The sequence below is a fragment of the Ursus americanus genome, chromosome 2 (genome assembly GCF_024610735.1).
Source record: "Ursus americanus isolate L20-20 chromosome 2, mUrsAme1.1.p, whole genome shotgun sequence".
Taxonomy (NCBI): Eukaryota; Metazoa; Chordata; class Mammalia; order Carnivora; family Ursidae; genus Ursus; species Ursus americanus.
In genome coordinates this window covers 67,534,633-67,555,128 of record NC_142128.1, presented here as the reverse complement: position 1 = coordinate 67,555,128, position 20,496 = coordinate 67,534,633, and the positions used below count along the sequence as shown (strand labels likewise).

At 56.2% G+C, this 20,496-nt stretch overlaps 1 protein-coding gene across 3 annotated transcripts in view; it reads left to right on the top strand.

Moving 5' to 3' along the window:
* The window catches only part of ADORA1 (adenosine A1 receptor), a 35,863-nt gene that overhangs the window by 10,164 nt on the left and 5,203 nt on the right, over positions 1 to 20,496 (top strand). The gene's annotated exons all lie outside the window — the stretch shown is intronic.

Below are 20,496 nucleotides of genomic sequence, written 5' to 3'. Positions count from 1 at the left end.
AGCTCTGGAATGTTGAGTGGGCGGGTGGATGGCTGTGCAAGGATGGAGTGCAGGAGAGAGATGTGGGCTGGGGATATAAACACGAGAGCCATTGCATGCCAATGGTGTATACATCCCCAAGCAGCCCTGATGAGATCTTCAGAACGAAAGTACAGACAGAGAAGAGACGAAGCATGAGGCCCGAGCACTGAGAGGTCAGAGGGAAGAGAAGACGTGGATGTAGGAGGAAAACCCAGAGCCCGGAGTGAGTGTGGCGCCCGGAATGAGTGTGGCGCCCGGGTGGCGGAGCTGGGAAAGTATGTCAAGGAGAAGCGAGGGATTGGCTGTTGCGGGTGGCTGGCCATGGATCCAGTGAGACGAGGACTGAGAATTACCACTGGGTTTAGCAAAAGCAGTGTCAGTGGAGTGGTGGGAGCAGAAAGCTTGGCTAGAGAAAGCTCCAGAGAGAAGAGGAAGGAATTGAAGGCAGTTGATGTAGATTACTCTTTTGAAGAATTTTGTTACGAAGGGAACAAAGCAATGGGGCAGAAGCCATCAGGAGACGTGGGAACAAGGCATTTTGTTTTGTGTTGTTTTCTGAGATTGGAGGGACGTTAAGACGTTTGGGTACCGATGACTAACCATCCAGCAGAGACTGCAAAGCTGACGTTGGAGCCAAGGAGAGAATTTCGGGGGGTGGCGGCTTTGGTTCGGCAGGGTCAGCACCCACGCAGAGGGGCTGGCTTAGAGGCGCATGGAGGTCGTCTATCAGGCAGGAAGTCGGAGTGTGTGGGTACAGATGCTGGGAGGTGAAGTTCTCTTCTGAGTGTTTCAGCTTTCTCTCGGAAGTGGGAAGCAAGGTCATCGTCTGGGAGGGAGGATGCGGGAGGAGGCGGTCGGGAGAGTAGCAAGTGTGAAATAATTCTCTGGAAGTGGGGGAGGGACTAGACTCGGGAAGAGGAGTATAACTGGGGGTAGCATGAAGGGCCCACCTGAAGTTCACGGTGCTGAATCTAAAGGGAGATCCCAGCAACGGGGTTGTGTGCTTATCGCCAGCTGTGTTCAGCGGCATTGGTGCAGGCATGGGAGAAGGGGGAGAGTTCATTCCTGCATTCACCCAGAAGGGCCAGATTCTGGGCCAGGCGCTAGGTGTCTCATCACGGTCATGGAGTGGGCCCTGGTCCCTGGGGCTTAGGAACTGGTGGAGGGAGAGGGCCAGTCCACAGATAAGCGAGCAGGTGGTTACAATCATAACTGGAGGAGAATTCAAGGAAGGAAGCCGTCCTGCTCCTCTCTGCGGCTGGCTCTGGCTTCTCCAAACCCTGAGTCAGTGTCCAAGGAGACCTACAGGTGCCCAAGGACTTGGGTAGGGTCTTGTAGGCCTTATGGTTCACGGTTAAGGGTTTGAATTTTATTCTAAGTGCGCTATGAAGCCTCCGAGTGCTTTAAGCAGGGAATGACATAATCTAAATTACATTTTGAAAAGGTCAGGATTTGTCAATGAAATATTAGCAAATCAAATCTAGTGATAGATAGAAAGGTTAATACATCACAACCAAATAGGGTTTATTGCATGCATTTAAGGCTGGTTTAACATTGAAAAAACTCAATCAGTGTATTCAGCACATTAACATAAAAAGGTCACCCTGCCTGTTGTGTGGAGGATGGGTTGAACGGGGCAAGAGAAGACTGTAGGAGGTCATGGCTACCAGTGGGGGTGGGGGCGGGCAGGGAGCCCAGGAGGCAGCGGAGATGGAGGGAACTGCAAAGAATTAGGGTGTGTTAGATTAGAGCCAACTGGCAATGGGCTGGGTGTGCAAAGAGGGAGAAGGGGTCAAGTGTCACTGCCACGTTCATGGTTGAAGCCATTGGGTAGATGGTGGTGCCGATTCTGGAGAGAGTGTGGGGAGGGAAGAAACTGGAGGGAGATTCGGACCCAAGTGGAGGCGATATGCTAGTGGGTTCTCTGGTGGTCTTCTCTCTCTTGCTCGTACACTCCAGCTTCTATCCCTTCATGGGGTCCGGCAGGTGGGCCCTTTCTTCCCCCACACAGCCTTGAGGAAGGGGCCACTCAAATATCCAGCAAGCTTCCTGGGTGCCTCCTGTCACTCCATCTACTGTCCTCCCACTTCTTAGGAGGCCGTTGGCTTTCTTAGGCTGGAACCACAGTCAATAAGGACGTGTGGCTTTGGGCTCCCTAAAGCTTCCAGAAGGAGATAGCAGAGTTGGGGCTTCTTCCTTCCTGCCAGGCTCCATTCAGAATGAGACACAGTGGCTTCTGGGATAGCTAAGGCCCCCGAGTCTCTGTCCATCCTCAGTGTCCCTCGGGTGACACTGTCCCCAGACTCTCTGTGTGCCTCAGAGCCCCTGTTCCTACCCGCATTGCTGCCACTCACCAGGCCTGGCACTGTGGGTTGTGCCAATCCCCTGTGCGGTGGCTGTCCCTCCCCCACCCTACAACAGGGTCCCCCCAGAACCATGGTGGGGCCCTGAGCAGTGCAGTTTCCGCTAAAGCAGCGGAGAGACGGTCAGTCACAAAGCAGCGAGCCAGTATCCGCTCTGGCCCTGCCCTGATGGGCAGAGCAGGTGGGGCAGGGGAGCCCCATCCAGGTCTCTGGTGCCCGGGGCTGTTCGGAGAAGCCCTGTCTCTTCTGCCATGAAGAAGCAGTCTCCTTTTGCCTCGTGCAGCAGAGAACGCCTTGCAGGGCAGTTGGCAGGGTTGGCATGGGCACCGAAGGCCGGACCTTGCGGCAGGCAGCATGCAGCCTGATCTCAGAAGCCACTGGTTTCTGATTCCCCCTCTCCACCCTGAGGAGGGGCCCAGACTACAGCATGGCAAGAGCTGCTTCTCAGTGCGTTTGTTTGCCTATCCCAACAGAACCAGGAGCTCTGATGCACACCCACCCAGCTGGAATGCGAACTCACCAGGCAATGGTTCTCTTACAGGCACAAGAGGGGAAGGTCTGTTTGCAAAAAAGTCCCCCTACCCCAGATATTTTTAATGATCCCCTTTCCAGGGAGGCATCTCTCTTGCCCTGCTTTACGGAGATACATCAGCGGAATGAAGGGTAAGAGCGGTCTCCCCAGGCCGACGGTTCCGGCACTTAGAGCTCTGCCACTTTGGAGCGCTTACTTAACCTTTCTGAGCTTCCGCTTCCTCTTCTGCCAAAGAGGCTTCTTAGTACTTCCTTCCAAGGGTTGTCAGGAGGCCTAGAGATGAGCTGTGTTAAGGGACTGGCACATGTAGGTACTCAGTGAGTGGGGGCTCTTGTCCAGTAATCCTAACTCCTTTTTCGTTTACTGCTCCGTGTTACGTGACCGCTGGGGTCCCATGGGGCTTGGGTCCGTGGCAAATGGGTTGTGTGCCTTGTGAGAGCAGGGTGTGGTTCTCTCCATCTGTCTGGCTCGTTGTATCCCAGTACCTAACACGGGCCCGGCGGTCGCCTGCTAGGTGGCCAAGTCAGTGTCTGTCCGGGGAAGGAATGAGAACATGCTCGCGTGGAGGAAGGAGGCCTCATGGGGGCAGATGGAGGGGCCGGCTTGGGAAGAAGTCAGTCTGATCTTGCGTATTCCCACAGAGGCAGGTACCGGAGCGTGAAGGGTTATTTCATTAAAACATTCCCAAGAGATCGGAGGGCGGGGGGCCAGGGTGCAGAGGCGTAAAAGGTCTCACCAGAGCTTCCCCGGCAAGTTGCAGGGAGAGTCCTGGTCTCTGGACCCCAGCTTGTGTCCCTCTGGTCCCCATGCCCCTGTTCCTATGAAGGGAGGGTGTGAGCAGCCCCTCCCGAGCCCTCCTTGTCCTCCCGAGGAGCTGGCATCTGAGGGAGCTGAAGCAAGAGATCCCCTGGGGGCCGGCGGCACCGTAACTGCTCTCTGGAGGGGAAACATTCAGTGTGTTTGTGGACTCACAGTGCTCAGCGGACACCTCCAAGGTGGCTTGTGTTCTGCAGAGTAAACACAGCTCCCACCCCCCGTGTCCTGGGCTCCGAGGGCTGCCTTGATGACAAGGGCTGGGGAGAGACACAAACACCGTTCAGAGTGGCTGTGTCAGGCCCCAGGGGCTGAAGGTCTGGGACTGAGCAGCGAGACAGCAAGGGGTGTGAAGGCGCAACACCTCTGCCACCACCACCTGTAATGGCCACTGTGGCTTCGGGCTCTCAGTGGGGTGTGTGTGCATTCATGCGTGCATACCTGGATGTGTGCTTGTGTGGTAGTGTGTGTGTGTGTGTGTGTGTGTGTGTGTGTGTGTGTGTGTGTGGAGGGGTTCTAGCTTTTTATTTTTATCTTTACAAATAACAAATAATACCCTGGGCTTCCAGACCTTTCATTTGACCCTGCTTGCTCCCCCCGACCCCCATCCCAGCTCTCACTCTCTGAGGCCCAGACAAGAGTCCCAGCCCGGCTAGTCTCTTTCCTGTTTGTGGCCCGCCCCCAACCTCCAGTTCTCAAGCCCCACCCCCCACCATTAATCCTCCTTGACATAAGAAACAGTTTATGGGTTTAAGTCAACAAGTGTTTTCTGACAACACAGGTCCTGTCCTCAAGGGCACAGACACACAGTCTGGTAGTGAAACACAGTTTACCAGCTGCCACGCAGCAAGAGGCCTGAGCAGGCCTGCCCTGCACCCAGGCACTCAAAGCCAAGGTCACTCCCCCAGCCAGGATACTCAGCCCCATACCTCCTTGTTCCTGTGCTCAAAACTCACTTTCCCTGCCTCCGGGCCAGTCATTTCTTACCCTGTGTGTCCTTGGTCTGGAGAAGAAGATAAAAGAAGGGGATTTAGCATGTAAGACCACATCTTAACCACAAACACACACACACACACACACACACACACACACACACACATCCAAGAAAGCTATTTTTTTCTCTTCTCTTGTCTAATTCCTACTAATTCTTTAATACTCAGCTCAGATAAGACCTCCTCCAGGAAGCCTTCCTTGATCTGCCTTCATGTTCCCATATTCTCTTCTTCAAGGGCTTTAAACACAGCCCTTGTCAAATTGCATGGAGGTAATCTCCCTCATTTGCCTGTGCACAGTTTGTGTGTGTGTGTGTTTTGGGGGCCGGGTCCAAGGCTATTCATCTGTCTCCATAGTGCCCAGCGTGCTTTCCGCCCAGTTTTGATACCCGATGGCTGGCCCAATGAATTAATGAATGAATGGCAATAGTAACAAGTGATCCTTGAGCACCTAATATGTGGTAGGCCCTGTGCTAAATATTTTATATGGACTCTATTTATTTATTTAGAGTGCAAGCGGGAGGGGGGTGCAGAGGGAGAGGGAGTGGACTCTCTTACTTAAATCCATGCACAATTTTAGGGGCTCTAACAGTGTTTGACATTAGTGGTATAATATAGCCCTAATGTCCACAGTTTCTGAGAAGCTGAGGCCCAGTGAGGTTGAACAGCGTGCTATCGGGCACATAGCTGCTAAGTGTAGCAAGAGTTGCTGAATGAACATCTGAATGGATGAATGAAAAGATCTGTATTTGAGCCTTGACTCCAACACTTATTCTGGGTGATTTGGGGTAAATCACTTCCCTTTTTGGATCTCAGTTTTCCCACCTATAAAATGGGCCTAATTCTAATCCTTACCGCAAAGAGTTATCTGTGAGGCAGTGTTCTTGGAATTCGAGGGGAGAATGGCTTCATTGTTCGGGGATACGGTGGCATGGGATATATGTCGGGGGAGGAAGGAGTTACCATGATCCCCACCCCCAGCCCAAGTCTGCTCTCTGGCCTGTAGTTCCAAGTGCTGCCCAAGGCTGGCCTGATAGCCTGGCACGGAGGTAGCAGAAGGAGCTGATGTTTTCTGCAAGGCTGCAGGTGCGCGAGGGGAGCAGAAACCCAGGAGCCAGACGGAGCTGCCACGAGGAGGTGGGGAGGGTCAGGAAGTGGGTGCTGCCGCACGCCTGGCATAGGAGCCAAGTTTGCCTTTGGAGCTGTTTAAAGAGAAAGCGTCTTCCCTCTCGGGTGTCAAACCATGCTGCCTGCCACCTGCTGCTCCCGGCTCCAGCGTGCTCCCCGGGCAGGGGCGTGCGGGCAGAGCAGAGGCTACACCGCCAAGCTCCCTGTGGCCACACCAGGCAGGGAGGCGTGCCTTGAGGTTGGCGGGGAAGGAACCAGCAACGACTTGAATGTGCAGGCTGGTGCCGGGCTTTCACCCCACGGGAGAGGGTGTCTCCTCCCACTGCTGGAGTCACTTGGGCGAGGAAGGGCCTTCTCCCGCCCCGCTCCCCGCTCTTCCTGTCGGAACGTGGCCCGCACCTGAGCTCAGTCCGCAGGCAAGACTTGAAGAAGAAAAATGTTCCAGTGAAACACCTGTGAGGAGAATCAAGGACAGGGAGGCTTCTCCCAAACCAGGGGAGGCTGGGGGAGACGTGATTTCCCCATCCGGCCAGTGCAGAGGGAGACTGGGGGCTGGGAACCAGGAGGCCAGATCTCAGGGCCTGGGCTGCCACCGGAACAAGCCGCCTCCCCTCACCCCACAGGACCTGCATCTCCAGTGGCAGAGAGGACTCACGGCCCCCACCTGCTTCCCTGCCAGGCTGGCCACCCTGGTCTCCCAGTCTGGCTGCTGCTGCTTGTGTATTCTGACCTTAGCCAAACTCTCTCAGCCTCAATTGCTTTGAACCAAAACGGAAGTAATAATACCTCCCGCATGAGCTTGTCCATTGTTAGACATGAAAAGGAACACGTAAACCCAACATCTCCCTGCAGGATCATGGGGCTTGTTCTTCCCCTTTCCTGCTGTTAGGTGGGAGGGAGGACGATGGATGGATGATGGGGTGTGTGTGTGCGTGTGTGTGTGTCTTCCGTCTCTGGTGCGGTGGGGGTGGACAGCTGACACCTTTACGTGCATGCCAAGGCCTGACGTTTGCGAGCTGGGTCTTGGGGAAGTGGCCGCGTGGCAGGGCTGGGAGGCGCACGAAGCCCTACACGCAGGTAAGGGTGTATCCCATCCCTGTTCTGGGTCCAGTGCCTTGGTCACCTCCCTTCCTGCTCCAGGCTCCTCCCCAAGCCCAGGGCGAGACGGTCCCCAAGAAGGGGACGTGCAGGCTGGTGGGGGCGAGGGGGTAGTGCCTGCCTTTCGAGCATCTCCTCAGGGGCCGGAGCCCCGCTGGGAGCCTTCTGTGGCTGCGTATTTAATTTTCTGTAGTTTGCAAGGCTGAGATCAGCATCATTTTACACATAAAGAAATAGGGGACCAGGGAGGTAAATCACTTGAAAATGGTTACCCAGCTCATAAATAGCCAAACTTAGAATGGAACTTGGTGCCCGCCAGATAGCAAAGCGGATGCCATTGGTGAGATAGCCCAGTCCCGCTGCCACCGTCCTCGGGGATTTCCAGGCTGGGCACCACAGCCCGACCGTCCTCAGGGAGCTTCTAGGCCGAGATGCACACACAACACAAGCTTCTGCAGAGCACGATAGGTCAGCACAGGCTGAGCTAAGATGGCTGCGGCTTCCGGGGCAGAGACTGCCAGTGGGCACGGGCCTGGCCTGCCGCCTGGTTTCCTCTAGGCCCTGCCTGCTTTCTCGCAAGCCCCAGGGCTTTCGTGGGCTCGTTTGCACAACTGCTTCAATCACAAGGGCAGGGAAGCTAAATCCGGAGGTGTCGCCAGCATCACGGCAGCAGAAATGATCCCACGGAGGTGAGAGGGGTGGAGATGGCGTAGAGAGGCAGCCCTGGGCTGGGTCCTGGGCTGGGCCCTGGGAGGGGCTCAGAAGGACCTTCTCTGCCATCCGCAGCTAGAGTGCATCCTGTGAAGGGCACTGGGCCAGGGTCAGAGGAGCCTGAGTTCAGTGTCAGCTCAGACACTAAGCAGCCAAGTGGTGGCCTTGGGCACTCACTGAACCTTCCTGGGCCTCAGTTTTCCAATCCGCAAAATGGCAACAATCCGCTCTTTGTGTACCCGGCAAGCTGATGTTTGCAACAAGTCAGATCACTGGCTGGGAAGCACTTTGCGAGCGGTGCTGGGCTGTGTCTTTATCAGGTTGCCAAGATGGGGAGCTTCTCTCCCCTCCTTTTTCTCCAGTGCTGGCCCCTGGCCTTTGCTTTCTCTGCGTGGTGAAGGTAGCCATTCATGAAGAGAAACAGGTCACACAAGTGGATTTCGATGGACCTGGCGGGGATCTGTGTTCCTCTTTCCTCTAGGATCAAAGACAATGCCTTTCCTTTTTCTGGGCTCCTCACTCGGCCTCCTCCCCAAACAAGGGCGAGGACGGTTACTTCTGTGCCAGATATCGTATTGAGTGCCATTGGATCCTGCCCGTCATGCATATTCTAGTCTGCGAAGCTCAGACAATATGGGACACTGAGGACTGAAAGACGCTGGTCCCTGTCCTCTCTTCCCTCCCAGCCTCCTGAAACACAAAACACTACCTTTGGAGGCAGCCCACCTGAGTTGCCATTCCAGTGCCAGCCGCCGGCTCTGGGACCTTGGGCAGATCACTCCGTCTCCTGGGATGACCGAGGAGAGACGGAAGGAGAGACTGTGGGCAGAACTCTGTGCCAGATGGCCACAGGGAGCACAGTGGGGGCTGGGCTGGGCAGATCTCACCTCCATTTTACAGATGCGGAAATTTGCATTCTGCGGGGGTCATGCAATTTGCTAATGCAGCAGGTTTGAATCTGGTTCGAAGCCAGGCCCTCTAATGCCCCGTCAAGTGTCTGCTAGTGCTGTGTCGCCTGGAGCTTCTGGCTCCCTGGCCAACTGGTGTGGTAAGGGCAGAGACGTGAGGACCAGCGTGGAGGGCGGGGAAGGGAGAGGTGTGGGTGGTCAGGCCTCTGCAAGATTTCGATGTTGGGGGCCCTGAAGGAGGACCTTCCAAATGGCCCAGATGGTCGGCACTGGTATCAGGGAAACCACTTCGGGAGCCCCAGCCCCACCTCCCTCACCCCGGGGCTGCGGTGCGTGTCCGGCCTGATTCTTGCCTGGCCGAGTCCCCAGGGCCCAGTACCGCCAGCTCTCTGTGTTTTCTTTTTCCAGCTCTGAGCACGGCACTTTGAAGTTTTCGTGAATGGTAGATGGAAAAAGAAGGCTTTGATTTAATAAGCTTCCCCCTCCCCCCAACTCATCATGATGTGAGATTCCCCCGTCCAGGGTCGTGGCGCACGTGAGTGATTTATAGGGCTTTGCAGAAGTGGGAGTGACGGAAAATGAGTGTATCGATCGGCCCTCTGAGAGGCTGCCTCGCCAGACCCCTGCACTGGGACGCGGCCAGCAGTTCAGGCTGCTCTGATCTCCCGGTGCAGACGGCAGGGGTGCAGGCCAGCTCCCTGCAGAGCGAGAGAACAGGCTGTTCCCCACCTCCACCCAGGGCTGGCAGCGAGGAGAAGGGCTGCTCTTGCAGCAGGAGGAAGTGTGGTTAGACTCTTGCTGGAACTACCTCATTAAGTGGCTTAAACGTGCCAGGGCCGGGTGACGGAGGCAGGACCTGAGGACCCTGTAGACCCTGTGGAAGGTGGCTGCTCTGTGTGCACCCGGTGCTGGAGCCTCCGGCAGACCTCTGACCCTCCCTCCGCCTTGAGCCACATTTAAAGTGATTATTGATAGGATCAGATTAGTATCTACCATGTTTGTAACTGTTCTCTAGTCATTGGGTTTGTTCCTTATTCCTTCCTCCTGCCCTATCTTTTTCTGCCTTCTCTGGTTTTCACTGAGCGTCTTATATGAATCTATTTTCCTTCCGCAAGTATTATTGGGGGGCTACTGTGTGCCAAGTACGTGGCAGCTGCTAGGAATATAACATTGAACCACACCTGTGTCCTGCTCTCGGGGTACTTGCAGTCTTACGCTGGAGAGGAAAACAAAGAGTTCAGCTTATTGTCCCACGTGGGAAGGAGGAGGGCATCAGCCTCCAACCGGGACCCAGGAGATCCAACATCCTATCTCCTGCCCCCTGCTGTCCTGGGAAGGGGAATCTAGGCCCTCCTTGCATCCCCCCCCCAGGGTGAGCCTTCCACTGCATCAGGCCCTCACTGTCTCCCAGCTCCTTTCTGTGTCTAGGGCAGAATAAAGGGGGCAACCAGAGCCAATACAGGGGGGCTGGAGGGGCACAGGACCAGGGCTCCCATGTGCTGCTGTCTGGGTGGCTGCTGACCCTGAAGGACTGAGCCTGGGCTGGGCTGGGGCTGGCCTGGGACTTGGCCATGTGGGGCTGGGTGAATATGCATGCATGCAGTGAGACTAGAGGCAAATAAAACAGCAGGAGACACCGGGGAGCAACTGCTGGAAAGTGCCAGAATTCTTCCCGCTGTTATTGTTAGTGGGTTTGGGCTTCAAACTCCACTGACCTGGGTGCCGGTGGGGAGAAAGACCAGGACCTGGGAGAATATGCAGCTGCTTCCAGGTCCGAAGAGCTGAGTACCGCCTTGGGTTGTGAGGCAGCAGAAGGGACTGAAGTTAGACCTAGGAAGGACTTTCTGATAGACAAGTAGACGCTCTGGAGTGGAGGCCTGATGGTGGGAGTGGACTCTTTGGGAAGATTTCCAAGGTGGAGAACTCCCCCTGTCCTCTCTGTCCTCCTACATCCTGCCATCTGTCACATCTTTTCTAGAGGAGAGAGTATAACTTTAGGAAGCCCCAAAGGCCCAGGCAGCAGAAACAGAGAAAGAACCCACACCCTGTGAGAACAGTTGCCTCCCCAGGGTGAGCAGCCCTGTCTCCTAGGCCGGGGAGAGTCCGGAAGGGGCACTGCCTGTGACTCCAGGCTCGGCACCTGTGCAGAAGGCCCGGCTCCTGGGTCCCAGCCAGGCTACTGCCTTTGGGCTGCTCTGGAGTCTGCATGGGGTCTCCCTGCTGGGGGTGACATTATGGTCCCTTGATGGAAATAGGCTTTCACGCAGATGCTGAGTACCGTGGTTTCGGACAGGCCAGGGGCCCAGAAGGGGGGAAGGAGAAAGGGCATGGGCTCCCCGAGTCAGGCCTGCCCCTGTCTCCAGCCTCCACACCGGCCACTTCCCCTAAGAGAGCTTTGCTGGGCCCAGCCAGGGAGTGCGCCTTCTCCAGGGCCCTGTGTGGGGTGTAGCGCTGGGCTGAGCGAGCTCCCACACCCCACCCCTTCCCCACCTCGGATGGATCAGGAACACAGGCTAATTCTGTACCAAGGTTGGGTTGGGTGGGAGGGCTGGCTGTAAAATAGAAACTAAAGCCGTGTGACCAGTCTTCCAAAGTGAAACAAGTCACTTTTTTTTTTTTTATCTGTGCCCTGCAACCTGTGTTGTATCTCTTTTGGAGCTGACTGTATTTTCCAGCGGAATCAGGGATGTCCTCCGTGTGGCGAGGTGATAAGGCTGGGCGCCAGCTGCTGTTATGTACCCAGGGCCCGGGCGAGTTAGTGCACCAGCCCCACGGTCACAGTGAGCCTGCCAAGCACGTCTTTGCAAGCCCTTGTGCTGAGGACAGAACTGAGGCTCGAGGGGTGGTGACTTGCTCAAGGCCACGAGCTGTTAACCAGCAGAGCCACAGTCTGAAGGCCGATGGGATCCACAGCACACTTCAGCCAGCAGCCGGTCCCTTACTCACGCATTCCACCGCCATCTACTTCTTTCTCTTTCCATCCTAGATTCCTGCCCATCTTCCTCGTTCTGGGGCGCGGAGCTGGAGCGTGAAACCTTAGGGGAGGGGCTCCCTTCTGGGGACTTGTGGGTGCCTCACAACCACAGCCCCTGGGCCCCTCGTCCCCAAACTCGGAGAGGAGTTTTGTCCTCAGCACCCTCCCCTTCTGTGAGTGCCATGCTCAGCTCATCCCTAGAGGATGGTCATTCCAGAAGAGGGAAACACGACCTGCAGAGCTTGGGACACATCTGGTTTAGTCCCACATCATCTTGATGAGGACACGGATGCCCCAAAGGGGAGGGTCTCCCCCAGACCAGTACCTGGGTCTCCTGACCCACACCGCCTTGGAGGAGAGCCCTGTCCCTCTTTGAGGGGTCCTGATGTTCCTGCGGTGCAGGTAGGCACCCCTCAACGGGCAGCACGGGCCCCTCTGTGCTCTGGGCCCCGGGAGGCGTGCATTCCCGGGACCCTCCTGCCCTCGCCCTGCCGACGGGCCAGCCAGACTGGAGGATCCTTGGCCGCCTCTTGTCAGAGGCCACTGTCTGCAGAGACCACGATCCAATCGGCTCCCTTTCCCCAGAGGCAGGTCTTTCCACCTCGCTGGAAAAGGAATTTGGCCCCTTTCCCGCCGTGGTCATCATGGTGAGGCCTCACTGGGCCAGCCACTCACAGGTCATTAAATCTGCACGCAGACAGGACGGGTTTTTCCGTCCCACCCACCCGATGACTCAGAAAGTCACCCACGGCAGGTGGGCCCATTTGGCCTTGGTCTTTTTGCCATCCTGGCCTTACCTGAGAGCCAGAGAGAATCAAGTCTCAGGGCAGGAAATGGCCAGGAAGGCTGAGGTCTGGGCCCACTTTCCCCAGTTTCCCGATCAGGTCCTCCTCCTTAAGGACCACCCGGTCACTGGGATGTGGGGCTCCACCTGGCCTTGGGAGTCAGAGAGCTGCTTCCCATTGTGTGTGTGTGTGGGGGGGCTGCCTCTCAAAATCCCCGAGGGCATTGTTTCAGATGCCGTCCCTGGGTCTCCGTCATCTCTATGGGGACCTGCTTCACCCTGGACGGTGTGGGGGACAGGACTGGGGATGGCAGGCAGATATAGTTGGAAACTGTGCCTCCCCCAAATCTGAGAACCCGCTCCCCACACACCACCCCCAGGAGCCTCCTTTGGAGCTCTGAGCCAATCCAAAGCCCTCCTCGTAAGGATGAGAGAACACAGCCAGAGAGCAGAGAGCTCTGTCGCAAGGCGTTGCCGGGCATTGTGCAGCCTGTGAGTGCGGGGGTCGCGCCGGGACCTTCGTCCCTGTGTACTTCAGCCCAGGCTGCTCTCTCCCCGGACTGGCGGCTCCCATTGGGCAGGCGCTGTACCCCTCTGGTGGACAGAACGTTCCCGAGGACAGGAGCTAGGTTTTTTCTGCTCCCTGCCAGATGCAAGGAAGAGGCTCTGCGTCTGAAGCAGGGAGAGGGTAGGGGCGGTTGTTGGTCCCGGAGTCACATACGGGCCCTCAGTTATCTTCCCACCAGGCTGTGGAGCTCTCTGTCCCCAGCCAGTGAGCAGGAGCTGTTTCCAAGGCCCATTTACACTAATAACGGAATCAATTTATCCAGCTCTTCTCTTTCAAGGAGCTCCGAGCGTCTGCCCCTCCTCTCCGTAGCCTTCAGGCTGGCCCTGGAGGTGTCAGACGGATTTCCCTTTTGGAGATGGGTGACACTGATATTGGAGATGGTAGCTGATGCCACAGGGTCTGAGGGGAGTAAGACTCGAGGCAGGATGATTAGGACCCAGACATCAGCCCCCCCCCACCCCTGATCCAGACTCCCCCGGGCAACGTTACTATTAAATCTTTGGCCCCTGGAGTGTGCCCAGCGCCTTTGATTGTATCTGGTTTCCTGTTCTCCTTGGGGAGGAAGAATTTCTCTGCAGGAAGTAGTTTAATAGTCTGAAAGCCTTACTTCCCTGGTCTGGAGACCCAGGCCAAGCTCCTTGATAAAAAGGGAGGCAGGAGGGAGGGCACCAAGCTCTGCAGCATTGCTCCTTCTCAGACAGGGAGGATGAAGGAAGGAGAGGCAGAGGATTCGGTTCCTGATTCTCCGAACTGCAGGGGTGCAGAAACATGCTGTCCCTCCCCGCTCCAGCTCTCGGCGGTGCTCTGGCCACGTGACTGGGGAACAGGGCCAGCCAGGCCTAATGACCCTGTCCTGGCCTCGGCAGTTGACAGGACACTTCATCACCCCTGTCGTCCAACAGAGTCACGTTTAGCCTTTTCCAAACCAACCATGCGGCTTCTCTCTCACTCCCTCCCGAGTTCACACAGATTTGTTAAGAGTCTGGTCAGTTCTCTGCTGTCCCTGACAGGGAGTTCTTCATGATGACTACGTCGGTTCTTCCCCGCTCTGGCTTCGCTCCTGAGCCGCTGGGGTCTAACTTGGAACTCAGGGATCACTCAGGTGCTTACAGCAGAGGGATTGGTTATGCAGGTGATGAAGCATCTGAGAAGTCAAGGGGCCAGTGAGGAAACCCAGGGATTAGCAACGAGGGAAAGTTAGCCCTGGGAAGAGCTGGAACCGAGGTGGGCCTGCTGGTTGGGAGGTAAAGCCAGGAAGGACATCTAACAGCTGCCCGAAGCACAGAGACGGGGGTGGAAATATCCTGGCTTTCCTCTCCTCCCTCAGGGCTCCAGTGCCTCCTGAGGACCCCGCTGACATGGGAGCTCCGGGGATGCAGCTGGCTGGGCTCAGCCCCTGCGGAAACAGAGCAGGGCAGGGAGAGGAGCGAGACTGAGAAGAGCCGGCTTCAGCACGATCCAGTCTTGTTCTAGCAGGGACAGAGCGGCTGCTCTGAGCGCCTTCCTCTGGGTGGCAATGCTCCGTCCACCAAAGAGAGTTCTGTAGGGCCTCTCTGCCCTCCCCTTCTCTTTTCTCTGTCCAATGCTTCTTTCCTGCTTAGGTCTCAGGGTCTGTTCATTGCTTGATGACTTTCTGAGCTTTTCCTGTTCTTAGGAGGCTTTTTGTTCACGTTCTCAGAGTCAGCCTGAAAGTCAGTCCCCGGTGGTGTCCCGGAAAGAGCCCTTCTCTGAGGCTGAACGCAGGGAGAGGCGACCCCTCGGTGCTCAGCCAGGGCCTGCGACTGAAAGTGATCTTATCTATGAAAGGGGCCTATTCATGAGGCCGAGGACCAACGAGGAGCCCAGATACGCTCATGGCTCCCACTAGGACTTAGCTTGAGATGGAGACGCGGCTTCTCTGGACCGCAGGCTGGAAGCCTCTGGGGAAGCTGGCTCTGGCCAGGGGAGTCTCTGCTGGTCTCACAGTGTGAGGTGGCAGCGCGGGGGCCTGGGCTGCATGGGTGTGTTGGCGGCCAGTGGCACTGGCTCATGCCTCTCGTAAGAGGCCCTCGTCAGAGCGGCCTTCTGTCCCAGCACCTAAGCAGGGCGCCAGTAGTTACCCAGTTCAGCGGCAGACTCCCCACGGCTCCCAGCGCGGCGGGGAGAGACCCAGGGAATGATTCTTCTCATCCAGGGCACTGTGATTGCTTCCAGGGCGACGGCTACACCTTTCTCCTCTGACATTCTCTAACCCAGCAGCTACAGTTCGTCCTTATTTCAGGCCCCCGAGATGTTCTCATGGGGTAGGTCTTCAATCAATCGCAAGTGATTGAATAAATCCTTTTTATTTATCACTGAATTTTATTTATCATTGAATAGATCATAAGAGATTGTGTAAGTGGGTGTATGGATTCACCTACCCATTTTCACACGTATATAGTCATTTATTTGGCGGATAGGGATTGAGCTGGGTTCTAGGTACTTTTCTATGTCCTGGGGATACAGTGGTGAGCCTGCAAAAAAAGGCCCTGCCCTAAATGGACCTCATATTCTGCTGGGGAGAAGCAGATGCTAAATGCATACATATATATGGAGAGGGAATGAGAGAGACAGGAAGTGATCAGTGTTATCAAGAAAATTCAACACGGCAACAAGTACGGAGTGGTGGGGGCTGTTTTTGCAGGCTGCTCACGGAAGTTTCTCTGAGGAGGTGACATCTGAGGTGGGATCTGAATGAGGGGAACTGAGCAGGAAGTGGGTGGACACAGACAAGGGTCCAGCAGTGTGGTGCGGATCTCACGGGCAAGGGGGGTGGGGCTCAGATGAAGGGGAGGGGCCCCTTGAGGAGACAGGGGTCCGGGAGACTCAGGAAACGGAGTGTCTCTCTGCTCAGTGGCCGGGATCAAAACCTGAGCCCATCTTGATTCTGTCGGCCGGACACCCAGACTCGGCAGCAGATCCTGTTGGATCCGTTCCCAAGGGCGCCTCAAAGCCGCCCCCCGCCCCAGCTGCTGCGCCCACTAGAGCGCACCCCGTCCTGTCTTGCCTGGATGGCTCCAATGGCTTCGCTGTGGTTGTCTTGCTCTCCCTGCTCCAGCACCTTCTCTACAGGGCGCTCTGGGTTAGCTTTTAAAGACAGAAATTAGAAGATACTACTTGTCGGGGCGCCTGGGTGGCACAGCGGTTGAGCGCCTGCCTTCGGCTCAGGGCGTGATCCCCGCGTTCTGGGATCGAGCCCCACATCAGGCTCCTCCGCTGTGAGCCTGCTTCTTCCTCTCCCACTCCCCCTGCTTGTGTTCCCTCTCTCGCTGGCTGTCTCTATCTCTGTCGAATAAATAAATAAAATCTTTTAAAAAAAAAAAAAAAGAAGATACTACTTGTCTGCTTGCAGTAGCTTCCCTGCCCTTAGAATGTCCCCGAGAACCTTCACTGTGGCCCTCCCAGCCCTAGATGGCTGTTCCTGACCACAGCTGGCACTGACCCACCCTACCCTTGCCCTTAGCGGCCTCACTAGCTGCTCTCTGTTCCCTGACCCCCAGCCCCAGGGCCTCCACCAGCTGTATCTTCCGCGCGGAATGTTCTGCCTCCCCTCTACCCCCCATCTCTGCCTGGGTGGCTCTTGGTGATCGTTCAGCGATCAGCTCAGCATATGCTCCCCAGAGAGGCCCCTCTGTCCCCCAGCTACTCACTCTCTCGGGGTGTCCTATTGATTCCACTCTCTGAAACGATCCGTTTATTTGTGCATACATCTATTTCCTGCTCCCCTGCCTCTAGAAAGTTACTTTATGACAGCCTGTTCTTGTCAATATTTCTGAACCCTACCTTTACCACTTGGTGCCTGGCACCTAAATGTGTTCAGTGGATGATGAACCCAAGGGAGGTGCCTTGTTTGTTTCGTCGCCCCAACACACACCCCTCAATAGCCAGGCAGCTCGTCAACGGACAGTCTGGGGTCTATGAGGAGGTCAGACCTGGAGGGAGGAGGGAGGCTCCCAGGCAGGTCTAATGGCATCTTCAGAGCTGCTCAATCCAGGGAGCTGGCCTCGAGCAGGCAAGGCTCGCCATGGCTCCCTAGCACTCTGAGGTCCCACCCTCCAAACCCCCTTCGCCCCAGCCCACAGGAGTGCCAGAGCTGGGTCCAGCCGGGCTTTATTTTAGCAATTTTGTCTCTACGTCTTCCTGGCTAAGGGACCTTGGGCAGGTCTCATAATCTGAGTCTCAGTTACGGTAATTAGAAAATGAAAATAATAATCATAGTAATACCTAACTGATGGAGCTATCTTTAGTCAATGTCGGGCCCGCGGAAAGTATCAATAAATGTTAGCTCTTATTAGCATGTTGTTGTCATTACTACTGATCAGTTAGCTGTTATTTTTATTTTTGTTTAAAGATTTACTTATTTGAGAGAGAGAGAGCATGCCCATGAGTGGGGGGAGGGGCAGAGGCAGAGGGAGAGAGAGAATCTCAAGCAGACTCCCTGCTGAGTGTGGAGCTGACCCGGGCCTTGATCTCACGACTCTGAGATCATGACCTGAGCCGAAATGAAGAGTCGGACTCTCAACCAACTGAGCCACCCAGGCGTCCCAGTTAGCTGTTATTTTTCAATGCCACCGCCCCCCCCCCCCGCCACCCCTTAGCCTTCAGAACCTCTGTCTTCTGTGTGGTAGCCCGGCCAGAGAGCAGGAGTGTGGCAAAGTTGTCCTCTGCTCTGCCCTGTTGGGTGTGGAATCGTAGCCCCGCCCCCACGTCCGCCTCTGAACCCCACTTACTCCGCAGCATGTGTGATAGGAAACACTTCCCCACTCGGCCGGGCCCGCTCCCTCCCATTGGTCCAGGTACACAGTCTGCGTGTTATCAACATGGTCAGGAAGGTGCTGGCTGATAAACGAACTCATACTCTGGAGTTAGTACTGTCTTGGCTTTTGAAAATGACACACAGAGGAGCCAACTCTTAACCCAAAGGAACGTCTCACCCATGGTGGGATTGTAAGCCCTGTAAGGGAGGTACTGGAGGTGATGGGGCTGGTTCCGTAAGGAGCTGCCTGCCCTGCTTGCCTGTGGACAAGGCCCCACGGGTGTTTCAGTGTCTCCATTCTGTTCCTCCCCCTCCTGTGTCTATTGGAGACTGCGCGCTCCTGAGGACAGCCATCTCTCTGGCTAGTTCCCAACACAGCCCCGGGGGTGGGGAGGCCTCGGTCCCCAACTCAGGAGGGATAGCCCAAGCACTGGCGACGCGTTCAACATGCCCTACCCCATGTGCACCCTAGGATTTGCAGCCTCTGCTTCTCTTTCCCACGTGTGGGGAGAGGTGAGTTTCACCCTGGCCCTGGGACACAGCCCTTCCTGTGGGAGCCTGCCCCACCTCAGCTAAGGTCCTGGGTCCAGCCCTTTCCCACCATGGAAAAAATAGCAAGAAAAACAGATGAGAACTGATACCCTAAGCTGCAGGTCTGCTGGGACCTGGCCCTGGAGGAGCCCCAGGAAAGCTTTAACCCTGGGGCTCCAGGCCATCAGGAAGGGCGAGAGGAGGAGGGGAGTGGGTGCCTCCCTAGTGCGAAGCTGCCTCCTTTCTCTCTTGCACCTGAGTCACTGCTGGGACCCATGGGACCCACCTCTTCTCGGTGGGTCATCATTGCTCAGATGTGAATCCTGGGCAGCCTCCCCCGACCCCCAGTCCTCCGGCTGGACAGCAGCACGAGGTCACCTTGTCCACCCCCCCATCTCTGGGCATACCCTCTTTGAACAGGGTCTATATGTTCCCATTTTAAAAGCTCTTAGGAAAGGGGCATTTGCAATCTGCCAATCATCCTGTATCTAAGTGGCCCGCAGTGAGCCTGATGCCCGGGAGGAGTGCTGGTCTTGGAGTCAGGAGACCTGGGTGGGCTATTGGCCATTTCTGGGCCTGGGGTTCCTAATCTGTGAAATGGTAATCCTGTTATGTGCTGCGTCACAGGGTGATTACGGGGATGACCTGAGACACGACTGTAAAGGGCTTTGTAAACAATAAACGTGATATAAATCATACGTGCGAAGGGCCGGATGGGGGGGCGGGGCAGGTGCCTGGCCTCCATCCTTCCTTCTGCAGCTGCAACCCGATTAGGTCCTGTTGAGGCTCACCCTGGAAACCTGCCCCCCCCCAACCTCATGACAGCGCGGCAGCGTCCCTCAGCCTTCTCTCTCGGCAGAAGGATCTCCGCTCCTTTGGTCTTGCCCCCTAGATTCACATAGAGCTTCTTTCACCATAGGATGTGTGGAGAGCACTTTGAGACCGTCACCAACAAGCCCTGAGCCGGATGTTTGCAGAGCTCTTAGGCCGTGTTGGCTGAGCTTCTAGAGATCCTGGAGGTTTTCCGAGCATGAGTGTTACTAGGGGCTTGGAGGGTAGGAGCGAGAGCACAGGAGTGTTGGTGGGGTATTTACAGACTATGGCACTCACGGTGTCTCATCGGGTCCTCTGAAGCGGGGTACGCTGTCTCAGTTTACCGAGGAAGAGTCGATCTAGTAGGTTGCTGATTGACTGCCAGTGTGTGCACCTGGCTGGCCACCCTGCTGGGGGTCCGAGAGGCGGGAATGGGCTTCAGTTACAAGATAGCGAGGACTATGTGTGAGAAAACTTAAGGAGGCACAAGTGAACTGTGTGCTTTCAAGGCGCCTTCGTGCTTTGGGGACACAAGGACCCTATGATCACAGAGTAGGGTCGGGGGCAGCACACTGAGGTGCCGGAGTCATCTAGGTTCCTCCTTTCCCCCATTGGAACGGTGAGAAGATTGGAAAAGAGGTTCCATGATCCCTTCTAGTGCTTGCTTCCTCCATGGGGTGGGAGGATCCGGTTCCTCCCACCCCCCCCAAGTCATTCCCCTTCCTGTCCTTGTAAAGCCTTCCCGGAGCAGTGGGCTTTGGTGCGTGGACAGGTGTCCAGGGCAAGAGGGGCCATAAGTATCGTCACTGTGAAGAAAGCCATTGATCCCATAGCGCAGAAGAAACCAGAGGCGGAGGGAGGCCTCTGCCTTCACCCCCATGGGTTTCGGTAGCTGCTTACAGGCTCGGGGTGGGGGGCACTCCATCCATCTCAGAAGCTGCACTGGAAAATAACAACTGGGCAGTGTCCCGCGCAGAGCTAGCTCCTCGGCACAGAGCCGGGCGGGCCCCAGCCCCTGGCACTCGCTCCAGGGCGGCGTGTGGGCAGAGGGCGTGCTGGCCGCTGGCTGCACTGGTTTAAAGGGAAGTGAGGCGCTCCCAGGACATTGTGTTGTCTGCCTCTTCACCCAAAATGTGAGCTGCTGAGAGGCCAGGGTCCTTTCTTATTCAAGGCACAGAGAGCAATGCCTGGCGCAGAAAGCACCCACGTTGGGCGCTTCGCCGAGCAGACGCAGCCGTGCACACATGTACGCAAGTGCCTCGCTTGGGGCAAAGCTCTGTCAACACTGGTCATCTTTCCCAAGAATCATTCCCCCACTAGCTTGGGGATGCGGAGCTGGTGCTTGAGCACAAGCCCTCGGGAGATACGCACTGCGTGGCGATTGGAAGGGGGAAGGGGAGGTCAGCTTGGAAGGGGAGATGGGGGCACTGGTAGGGGGTACGGGGCAGAACCCGAAGGAGGGAGGTGTGCAAGGCGTTTTTGGACA